General features: G+C 42.3%; 1 protein-coding gene across 8 annotated transcripts in view; it reads right to left on the bottom strand.

The window, feature by feature from the left end:
* Positions 1-12,244, bottom strand: part of MTUS2 (microtubule associated scaffold protein 2) — a 566,317-nt gene that overhangs the window by 444,760 nt on the left and 109,313 nt on the right. The window contains exon 3 of one of the 8 annotated variants that reach the window (XM_042990806.1): positions 4,806-5,005. The exons of the other annotated variants lie outside the window; for them this stretch is intronic. The gene's annotated coding sequence lies outside the window, so the exon portion shown is untranslated. The remainder of the gene's footprint in view (positions 1-4,805; positions 5,006-12,244) is intronic. 8 annotated transcript variants of the gene reach the window in all.

Genomic DNA, 12,244 nt, shown 5'->3' with positions numbered 1-12,244 from the left:
ATAAGAAAATTAAGTGTGTCAAATATTATACTAAGTTAATAAAGGAAACTACTGGTCCCAAATCCTCATATATTCGCATGTTTGTATGTTCATATATGGTTATCTGGGCATAGTGGAAAGCCCAGGATGATACGTACCAGGTAATTAACATGGGTTACCTACAGTGGTGGAGGGAGAGTAAGGACAAACAGAAAAAAAAATCCCAAAGAACACCCAACGTGTATATGATCATATGGATATATACACATACAAGTTGCTCTCATAATTAAAAACAGTTTTGAACATATATATCCTACTACTTAGATCTGTGTTCTTCTATATCCTATAAAACACACACACACACACACACACACACACACACACACACACACACTGCAAGGTGAAAAAGAAAATGAAGCTCAGGCATGTTGAGCAACTCCTAAGATTTAAGAGTTGATAGCACAACAGGGTGGTTGGGGAGGAGCCCCAATCTGTACTTGGACTCCGCACTGAGCTTATGATACAAAAGCTCCAACGAGGGCAGTGGAGAGTGGACATCTGTCACAATACAGAGAGCTGTACGCGGGCCCAGAAAAAGCTGGTTCCTTTCCTTCCCCCAACACCTGTGAAACGAGCAACGGCTGACATTATCATGATGAAAGTTACGTGTTACATGTCCACCACAGTGCTCCAAAATATGTTGCCAACGGAGTTATAAAGCCTACTCTGACATTTAAACAGATTGGAAGCAGCGATTTTATGAGATTTATAGGAATAAACAATATTGAAATGAGGAAAAAAGTCTGAGAAGCCAACAAGACTAATTTCCTACCTAATAGTGAATCCCACCCACAGAATCTCTGGCAGGTAGGTGCCTGCCATCTGCTTGAGCACTTCTAATTGAAGGGAATGTCACTATCTAACAAGACAGCCCCTTTTATTTTTGAACAGCCCCGACGAGTTATAAAGTTCCCTCCTCTCTAGAACCAAAAATTGCCTCCCTGTAACTTCTACCTTTTGACCTGAGCCTTACCTTCTTAAAATAGAGAGATTATTTAAAATTATTTAAGTTATTTAGAACCATCTGAAAACATTCCTATCCACCAGGAGGTAACATTATTTGTGTGGAGGTATGTGTAAAGTCACAAGAGTCAGTAGACAGTCTTTTAGTGAGTATCTGGGCACAAAGTTCCCACTCTGAAGGAGTTTAGAGGTCAGAGTACAGTAAAATTCTCTTGCTAATGAAAACAAGTTAACATCATGCTCAATAATTTTCCTTGCATCCATAGTCTGTGAAAATGAACCGCTATCTTGAAACAAGAAAACGATGGCCTGTAAATTCGGTTCGAATTTCTGAAGAAAAGTTCCCTTAAGGCATAAACAATAATTTCAACCAACTCACTGAAACATACAACTGCCGAGAACAATAACGTGTTTCTCTCTCCCGCTGTCCTCAACAAATTAGTATTAGGAAGGTGTCTTTAAATCCTGTGTAAAACTTTAACCTTGTAGCCAACTCCATCCCATTTTTTTAAAAAAGATTTAATGGGTTAGAGTTCTAAACATCCCCTCCAAACCTTTCTTGAAGGAAGAGTGGCATACAATTATTTACTATTCTCCTTTCTGATGAAGGATATGCAAAGCAAAATCAAACAAAAAATGGACTTCTCACGTGTTCCTTAAATGTAACGCTTGAAATGTCCATTAACTAGCACAGGCAGGACGGGAGAGGTGATGATAACGGGTGCTATGGGCTAGATTCTTTACACACTAAGAGTGTACTTCAAAAAATGCTTTTTACTAGACGGCTGCTGTGGGGCCACAGTAACATCTCACTCATTTGTTTCCATTAACAGTTACAAACATTTTTCTTTCTTTTTTTTGGCAAAACCCAAAAGATCCCATGTAACTTTGGTGGATGCCTTGGAGACTCCCCTTTTCAATGAATACATCACTCACAAACATGTTGGATGTGCAGTTTTTTGGTACTTCATCAAAATGAAATTATAAAATTACATCCACAATTTTTTTTTTCTCAACACTACCTGTCCATAAAATCAACACTGGCCTGTGCGTTCCGAAGCAAGAGTCCAGCCCCGATCTTTAACTCCCTCCCTGGTTGCACGTATTTGGCACCTAGGGGCAGAGTGCCAGGCCTCCAAAGCACCCCCTCCTTTCAAGAAGCAGACAGTCCCTCTGTAGCCACATCGCTTAATACCCGAAACATTAAATTCCAGCGAAATTTTAATTAACCAATTCAGGGCTCACATCAGGATGCTCATATAAAGTAATGTTAAGCTGTATGTAAGCCACGGTAATGAGAGTGAACTCGAGCACAATAAAGAAACATATTTAGTGAAGTATTTTAATTATTGCTTATTCAGAGATGTGTATACGTGGCATCAAAGGCAATTAAAATTCTCCATGAACAGAAAAAACAGCCCCAGCATGTCTCTCCACTTACCATCCTGTAGCCTCCAGTTAATTCTATTTCCCCAAATAGTTGCTCACAACCTGCTCACATAAATGCTGCTCCCTCTTGAAAGAAGTCTGGTCCTTTGGCTCCACCAACATCCCAGCCAAAAAAGGACCAAGTGAGCCACACCTGCCCAGGGCATGAGAGGTGGACGCGTGATACAAGACTAGTCCTGGAGCCTATTGGAAATGCAGACCCATCACCTACCCTCTCCTCCCTCCCACCCCCCATCAACCCTCAGATTGTTCTCAGTTTTTAAGAGTCTTTTATGGTTTGGCTCCCTCCCTTTTTTTTCCCTTCCCCTCCCCCATGGTCTTCTAAGTTTCTCAGGATCCACATAAGAGTGAAAACATATGGTATCTGTCTTTCTCTGTGTGACTTATTTCACTTAGCATAACCCTCTCCAGTTCCATCCACGTTGCTACAAAAGGCCAGATTTCATTCTTTCTCATTGCCACGTAGTATTCCATTGTGTATAGATGAGGAGGGCACCTGTTGGGATGAGCACTGGGTGTTGTATGGAAACCAATCTGACAACAAATTTCATATAAAAAAAATATATATAAGACAAACAAACAAAAAAAGAAATGCAGACTCTTAGACTTGATGAATCAAAACCTGCATTTTAACAATATCGCCAAGTGATTCCTAAGCATGTCAAAGTTTAAGTGGCTGCTGCTTTAGACCAGCAGGTCTCAGAGGTGGTCCCAGGACCAGCAGCAGCAGAATCACCTAGGAATTGCTAGAAATGCAAATTCTTGAGCCCTACCCTCTGGAATTAAAATCTCTGGGGGGTGGAGCCTAGCAACTGGTGTTTTAACAAGATGGGTGCCTGGGTGGCTCAGTCAGTTAGGTGGCTGAGTCTTGATTTCAGTTCAGGTCATGATCTCCTGGATCTTGAGATCAAGCCCTGAGTCAGGCTCCACCCTGAGCACAGAGCCTGCCTCGGATTCTCTTTTCCCCTCTGTCCCCTCTTGCTCTCTATCTCTAAAATAAAAAATAAATTAAAAGCAGGCATAGACAATATATAAACAAATGACCTTGGCTGTACTCCAATAAAACTTCACTTCTTTGGGGAGCCTGGGTGGCTCAGTTGGTTGAGCGTCTCACTTTGGCTCAGGTCATGATCTCAGGGTCATGATCTCGAGCCCCGTGTTGGGTTCTGTGCTGACAGCTCAGAGCCTGGAGCCTGCTTAGGATTCTGTGTCTCCCTCTCTCTCTGTCCCTCCCCCACTCATGCTCTGTCTCTCTCTCTCTCTCTCTCTCTCTCTCTCTCAATAATAAACATTAATTTTTTTTTTAAAAACTTTACTTATGGACACTGGAATTTGAATTGTATATAATTTTCACTTCTCATAGCATATGATTCTTTTGATCTTTTTCCCAACCATTTAAAAATGTAAAACCATTCTTAGTTAACAGGCCACACAAAGACCAGTAGTGAGCCAGACTGCCTATGGGCCCTAATGCACTGATCCTTGCTTTAGACCATGGGATGACTGTCCCTAGTTTCCGCTGACCAGAGTCCTTAGGGCATCCCACAGGGTCAAGGCAAATCAGAAAGGTAAAGCAACCTTGCCTCTCAACAAAACATTAAGACTTAAACCACATTCTGCAATCTTGCAGAAACCTGGCCGAGGGGGGCTGTCTCAAACCCCCCCCCCCTTACTAATAAGGCTCAGGAAATAGAGAGTCTGCTGAGGAAAGGTAATGATACTTGTGAGCTTTTCAAAACTTAATTACAAATGTTCACAGGGCTGAAAAAGCAAATGAAAGAATCCAACAGATTCCAGAATCTGAGTCCAGCCCATCTATCTAATCTTATCTCTGTGTCCTAGGCTCCAATTGAGGGCAAACCTCTGTACCCAAACCACAGTCTGAGCAGGCCATTGGATCTCTCCCCTCACCCCCCATCCCCATCGGAAGTGCCCTGCTCCCCCAGCGCCATGTCGAAATCCCAGCCATTCCTTAACGTCCAGCATCAATACAGTTCCTCCACGAAGCTCTCCCAATCCCCCAGCTAAAAATAATCCCTCTACAGTCTCGTCTCTCCATTATCCTGATGACCACATCCTGCACTTCACTTGCATACTTTATTTATTCACTAAATTATAAGGGCCTTGAGGGCAGGGATATCCGATTCACCTTCTCCTTTATTAAGCATATTAGGCCCCTAGCAGAGGCACACAGTAGTTACTTACATCTTTCCTGACACGACTGGTATTTAGGGAAAACATTAGCAATTATCACAGAAACAGTAGCACCAGCTACTCTCACTGCGTCCCCACGCCTGCCACTTTACCTCCAACTTCTAACAAAACTTCCTCAAGGTGGGAAACTTTGAGCCTACCGGGCAGAGTTGACACGGGGGGACTGAGCGCTTAAGTGGGTTGTTCAGTTCACAAGTTCTCAAGGTTTCGACACCAGCAGAACAACACCAGCAGCGGCTGGAAACCTGCCGGGAATGTGAATCCACAAGGCCCACACCCCACTCGGGTGTTTCTTCTTACTTCGGAAACAATACGGAACTCGGCAAGATCCTGCCACAGCCTGTAAGTGAAAATTCAGATAGATAATTGCTTCATACAGTTTCTTTTAGAGACTGTCTTGTTCCACGAATCCTTCTAAAATTCTGAGTTCACCCAGTGCTCACCTATCATCCCAACGCGACCCAACCATCTGGGCGCAGACCTTGTAGGTGAGCAATCCAGCTACCTCCATCAGGTAAATGGTCTAAATGAGCACAGACGTTAGGGAGACTTTTCATTATCTCAGAATGCAGTGATGGAATGAAATGCCAATAAAGCACAGAAAGCAAAAAGTAAAGACAAAGAGATCAGATCACAGAATTATCGATTCCAACTGGTGCCAGTTGAGAAGCCATTATCTGGGAGGGCAAAAGTATTTCCTAGGTCCTGCTTGGGGGGGAAGAAAAGTTTACTTAGGCTAAGGGTAAAATGCCAGGCTTGAATATCAACAAGATTTTCACCAAAGAGCTATTTAATTGGGGCACAGTGGTTCTGCCACATCGAGGGGGGACGCTTACTGTGTATTTATGAGTCGCTTTGTTTACCATTTGACCAACAGTAAATGTCAGTAAGAAAAATAGTAAGGATTTCCCTCTTTTTAAAAAAATTTTTTACAGCTCATTTATTTTGAGAGGGAGTGCATGCCTGTGCGTGAGCAGGGGAGGGGCAGAGAGAGAGGGAGTGAGAGAGAGAGAGAATCTCAACCAGGCTCCAAACTGTGAGTGAGGAGCCAGACGCGGGGCTCAAACTCACAAACTGTGAGATCATAACTGTGAGGCAAAACCAAGAGTTGGAAGCTTAACTGACTGAGCCACCCAGGAGCCCCAAGGATCTCCCTCTGAGAGAGATTTTACCATGTGTTTTTATTCTCTTTTCCCTAGCCACGCATCTCCCTTCACGGTTATGGTGTGCACGCATATTTTAAATTTAGTTAACTGTAAGCTCGATCTAAACCCTTTCAGTCACTATTTACCAAAGATACGAAAGAAACATGTCCATATTCATGGACTTTGAGCTATCTTCGTTTGAGACCCGCTTTGCAAAGTCCAAAAGCAAATCCCACCATTACACAACACGAGAGCATCAAAACGAATATTCAGTCATGTAGAAGAGCCCTCGTGAGAGCCACACGGTGAGTGCAGCCCTTCTGGAAAGGACAACTGTAAGAGGTGGTGACATTAAGTGGTGAATGCCTGAAATTTTCTAAAGGCGGGAAAATGGAGCAGCCTCATCTATAAAATCATGGGTTCTCTTTCGTGCAGCTGATCCAAATGGGCCCGGGGCCCCTTTTCCACGGCCATCTCTAATAAGCCACCTCCCCGTGAGCAGACAGCAATGGGAAGGCTACGTACGACCAAATTCAAGAGGCTGGCCCCAGGACAGAATCTAAGGGAAAGCTCATCTATATGAATAAAGGGTCCCAAGGAGTGTTCACTACAGTTGTGTGTTTGCAATGCATTTATAATCGCTAATCATTAATGAAAATAAATACGGTCCGCAAAGGGGCAATTTTAAATACAGTTACATCACCAATCTTTATAAACAGGAATAATGGCAACAGATGGGTCACCATTATAATTACAGTGATTCTGTCTGCTTCCATTTTAGAGAAAACCCTGAGGAATAGCTCTGGGGCAACGCTGACAAATCTGAGACATATGGTGGGCAAGAAAGGGAAACTACTCTTGCTTGGGGATGCCTCTTACTCCCTGTCAACCTGGGTTTCCTCCCTTGTAAAACGTACTTAATTTTAATACCCACCTCACAGGTGTGCTGTAAGCATCGACTAGGATAAGGTGAGAAAGGTGCTCTGAGAACGCTAAAGCTCTCTACGAATGAGAGCGATTTCCCCCTGGGAATCGTTCACGTCAAATGAATGAAGGGCAATAATTTAGAACAGTTGGAGGGGCGCCCGGGTGGCTCAGTTGGTTAAGCACCTGACTCTTGATTTCGGCTCGGGTCATGATCTCACATTCTTGGCATCGAGCCCCGCGTTGGGCGCTCAGCACGGAGCTTGTTTGGGATCCTCTCCCTCTCCCTCCCTCTCTCTCTCTCTCTCTCTCTCTCTCTCTCTCTCTCTCTCCATCTCCTGCTCACAGGTGCTGCTCTACTTCTGTCTCAAAATAAATAAACTTAGGGGCGCCTGGGTGGCTCGGTCGGTTAAGCGTCCGACTTCGGCTCAGGTCACGATCTCGCGGTCCGTGAGTTCGAGCCCCGCGTCGGGCTCTGTGCTGACAGCTCGGAGCCCTGGAGCCTGCTTCGGATTCTGTGTCTCCCTCTCTCTCTGCCCCTCCCCTGTTCATGCTCTGTCTCTCTCTGTCTCAAAAATAAATAAACGTTAAAAAAATAAACTTAAAAAAAATAAAAAATAAATAAATAAACTTAAAAAAATAAAGCAGTTGACTAATTTTTGTAAATGCTATTCCATTTAAACTAAGTGATAATATCTGAATTTCTAACTGAGAAAATAATCTTAAGAGCAACCTCCAAAACATGGACACACCTTCTCGTTATGTGAATGACCTGCCCAAAGGCACACCGTAGACACGTGATACTCAACAGGTGCTGCTATTGGCCACGTTTAAGGGGTGCTTCGAATGCTGCTCAAGCCACCCGCCTCAAGACCCATGCCGTGGTCCCCTTATGACCCACTGAAGAATTACATTTGTGGATTACCGCAGCTTCCACAAGCTCTATTCCTCTGCACCCCTCAACCCCACTCCTCAGCGTGTGCCTGTGCGCATACAGGGGCACGCACACAAATGCCAGGGGAAGGGAAAGCACTGAGGGCAATTCTAGCTAGGCTAGTTCGTGTAAAGCACCCTCCACCTGCCAGGTATTTTTAACGGAGTCTTCCAATCGATAAAACGTCAATAATAAAACTTTTTCTGTATAGCTGACACTGCAGGTTAACATGGTGACAGTGAACTATACAAACGTGAATCTCAAAGGATAACACAGTTACAGAAGATCCTCTCCACTCTCTGTAGCTGTGCACTAAATGCGCCCAAGGAATCACCGTCCATGAGGTGCGGCTGGCTTTTACCAAAAGTCCAGCAGACACATTTTGTAAGATCGACATACCATAAGTGAATGCAGTTTATAGTAAATACCATGCCAGCGTGGACTGCAGGAACACGCTGTAGGATGTAGCCAGCTCAGACCAGTCACTAGGGCTGTGTAATCATGAGTTTCAATTTTCTTTTTTTTTTTTTTATGGACGTGTAATTGACATACAATATTAGTTTCAGGTATCCAACCTAGGGATTTATACCCATTACATTTACACCCATTACAAAATGACCACCTTCGGTCCAGTTACCATCTGTCACCATGCAAAGGTAATATATCGTCTGATTCTCCATGCTGTGCGTTATACCACCATGACTTAGTTATGTAAGTGGAAGTTGGTGCTTCTGACCCTCTGTACCCATTTCGCCCACGCCCTCGGCCTTTCTCTCTTCGGATAATCAGCAGTCTGTTCTCTGGGTCTATGAGTCTGGTTTTTATTTCTTTTGTTTTTTAGGTTCCACATAAGTGAAATCATCCGGTATTGTCTTTCTTTGATTTATTTCACTTAGCAAAATAGCCTCAAGAGCCGTCTACACTGTTGCAAATGGCAAGATCTCATTCTTTTTTACGGCTGAGTAATATCCCATTGTGTGCGTTTGTGTGTGCGGTATACAATGTATATAATACACATATACATACATATATACACACACATATATGTATACATATATATATACACATATATATGCATACATGTATATAAACCACACACCTTCTTAATCCATTCACCTACAAAGGACACTTAAGTTACCTCTGTATCTTATAAATAATTGTAAATCATGTTGCAATAAATATGGGAATGCATAGATCTTCACAAGTTAGCGTTATTGTTTTCTTCAGCTAGATCCTGAAAGGTGAAATGACCGGATCATATGGTAATTCTGTTTTTAGTTTTTTGAGGAACCTCCATTACGTTTCCCACAGTGGCTCCATCAGTTTGTGTTCCCACCACCAGTGCACAAAGGTCCCTTCTTCTCCGCATCCTTACCGACACTTGTTATTTCTTGCCTTTTTTGATTATAACCGTCCTGACAGGAGTGAGGTGATATATCTCATCGTGGTTTTGATTTGCATTACTTTGAGGATTAGTGATGTTGACTGTCGTTTCATGTACCTGTTGGCCATCTATAGGTCTCCTTTGCAAAAAATGTCTATTCAGATCTTGTGCCCATTTTTTAACTGGACTGTTTGTAGTTTCGCTGTTGAGTTGGATGAGCCCCGTATATATTTTGCATTTTCGCCCCTTATCAGATAAATGATTTGCAAATATTTTCTCCCATTCAGTAGGTTGCCTTTTCACTTTACGGATGGCTTCCTTTGCTAAGACCGATGTCAAGAAGCTAACTGCGTATGTTTTCTTCTAAGAGTCTTACGGTTTCAGGGGCACCTGGGTGGCTCAGCTGGTTAAGTGTCTGACTTTGGCTCAGGTCATGATCTGGCAGTTTGTGGGTTCGAGCCCCGCACTGGGGTGTCTGCTGCCAGCACAGAGCCCACTTCGGATCCTCTGTCCTCCCCTCTCTCTGTCCGTCCCTCCCCGCTCATACACATGCACGTGCGTACTCTCTCTCTCTCTCTCTCAAAAAAAGAGTTTTATGGTTTCAGTTCTTAAATTCAAGTCTTTAATATATTTTAGATGAGTTTCAATTTTCAAACAAACATAGAAAGAGAAACTAAATGATCATGATTTTTCATTTATACACACAGATATTTAATAAATCTTGTGGCATAAATAAACAATGTTACTTACACTGACACAAGAAAGAGTAATAGAACAGAATAACTCAGAAATAAACCTCATTATACACAAAAATGTGATACATGACAAAGAATCCATCACCGAGAAGGGAAACGTTATTTAATAAATGGTGTAGGGAGTACTAGGCTAGCATTTATATGCATAAGTAACACAAATGTATATACATAATATGTATGTATGCATATGTATTTATATATGTATTTATATATCCTTATCATATATATATAAACTTATGTAGATACATAGTATCTATGTATGTATATAAAACTTAGATGCCCTATTCCAGATATACAAAAATTATTTGACACCATTTTATATTTAAAACTAAAAAAAATAAAACCACGGGAAAACAAAAATAAAACACAATTAAAAATATCTCAGTCTCTAGAAGGGACACTTTGTTTGCTTAGAAACGACAAAGAAAAAGCAGCACAGACTTGCCAACATAAAAATTTACTGCCACCATGTTTTTAAAAAAAGAAAGAAAGAAAAAAGAAAGACTAGGAAGAGTATTTTTTCTCAATAGGACAGTTTTATTTTTGTTAGGTAAAGTGATAAAAGAAACATTAACTCTCAAGACGTAAGCAAAGTAATAGATAGAGCGCTCCTAAGTGTCCTGTAGAAAAACTCCTGACTTGGGCGTCCTCCCCACCCTTCAGAACTGCGTCTGTACCTTCTCTTCTTGTCACATCTCCAAGCCACCACCCTTTGCATTCTGTGTTCCTGGCACCCTGGACTACTTCGGATCTCCAGGCGAGTCAAAGGTCTCTCGAAGCCCCGTGACTTTGTGCTTTCACTGTACAGAGTGGCCTTCTCCCTGTTCTTCCACCTGAAAATCATCTTTCAAAACGGCTCATCTCGCCTCTACCAGAACACCTGTCAGTAGCCACTTCTATCACCATACACTGACCTGCTCTGTCCACACCATTCAGCAGAACTTTCTGCAATGGTGGAAATGTTCCTATCTGTGCGAATATCGTAGCCAGTAGCCACGTATGGCTACAAAAGCGCTTGAAGTGTAACTAGTACAACTGAGAAATCGAACTTCTAATGTAATTTAATTTTAATCCGAATCGCCATATCTGGATAGCTTCCACGTTGGACAGCACATACAGCTAGACGGAGGCCTCCAGGAGTTCACTTTGTCTTATTTATTTCTGTGTCTCCATCACCAGCCCAATGCCAGGCACATTATTAGAAACTTGGCAAGTGTTTGTCAAATGAATAACTTTAGCCGCTAATTACGAACCACTCTGAGCACACTAAATACATTATCTACCTGACCCTAAAGACAACAGTATGAAATAGGCCCTATTATAACTCTTGTTTTACCAATGAGAAAATGAACTAAGAGAGCTAAGCAATGTATGCACTAAATGGGTCCCCCCAAAATTCATATGTTGACGCCCTAATCCCAATGTGATGGTATTTGGAGGTGGGGTCTTTGGAGGGGGGGGGGTAACTAGGTCTAGATGAAGTCATGAGGGTGGAGCCTCCATGACGGGGTTAATGTCCTTATAAGAAGAAGAGACCAGAGGCCACCATATAAAGACACAGTAAGAAGGTGGCCCTCTCCAACCGAAGAAGAGAGCCCTCACCAGGGAACTGAAACTACTCGCACCTTGATCTTGGGCTTCTCAGCCTCCGGACTGTGAGACAATAAATGTTTATTGTTTAGGCCACCCATTATGTTGTAGCAGCCTTATTTGTAAATGTTTGGGAAGGGATTCTAAACAATATGCCAAAAGAATGACTGTGGGTATCATGTTTAGCTATCTTTGTGAGCTTCCTGCAATATGCATATGGTAACTTTCTAATTTGTACTTCTTTCTTAACTGTTAATGTCTCTTTAGGTAAACTATTTAATTAAAGTATAACATATATAGAAGGGTACAAATAATTAAATCAACCCCAAGTGAATATCCCAGTGCATCCCCGAGTGAAGTCTCCTTATGTGCCCTCCCACACTCTTCCCCCACCCTTATACCACCTTCCCTACACTATAACCACTATTATATATATATAATATAATTTTATATATATTATATAATAGTTATAACCACTATTATAACTTGCTACACTATAGGTGATTAGTTTTTCATATTTTTGACCTTTTTTAGTTTATTTATTTATTTTGACAGAGAGAGAGAGAACGAGCAGGGGAGGAGCAGAGATAGGGGGGGACAGAGGATCCGAGGTGGGCTCTGGGCTGACAGCCAGGCTCAAATGCATGAACCATGAGATCATGACCTCAGCTGAAGTCGGATGCTAAGCCAACTGAGCCACCCAAGGCACCCCTCTTTTTGACTTTGATAAACCGTGAAATCATACATTACGTACTCTTCTGTGCCTGGCTTTATTCAATCAACACTGGTTGTGAGATGTATCCGTATCACTGCGTCTAACAATAGTTCTGATTGCTACATGAGATTC

Source organism: Panthera tigris, chromosome A1 (assembly GCF_018350195.1).
Source record: "Panthera tigris isolate Pti1 chromosome A1, P.tigris_Pti1_mat1.1, whole genome shotgun sequence".
NCBI lineage: Eukaryota > Metazoa > Chordata > Mammalia > Carnivora > Felidae > Panthera > Panthera tigris.
Note: the sequence above shows the minus strand (reverse complement) of the source record. Positions and strands in the feature narration are given on the sequence as shown.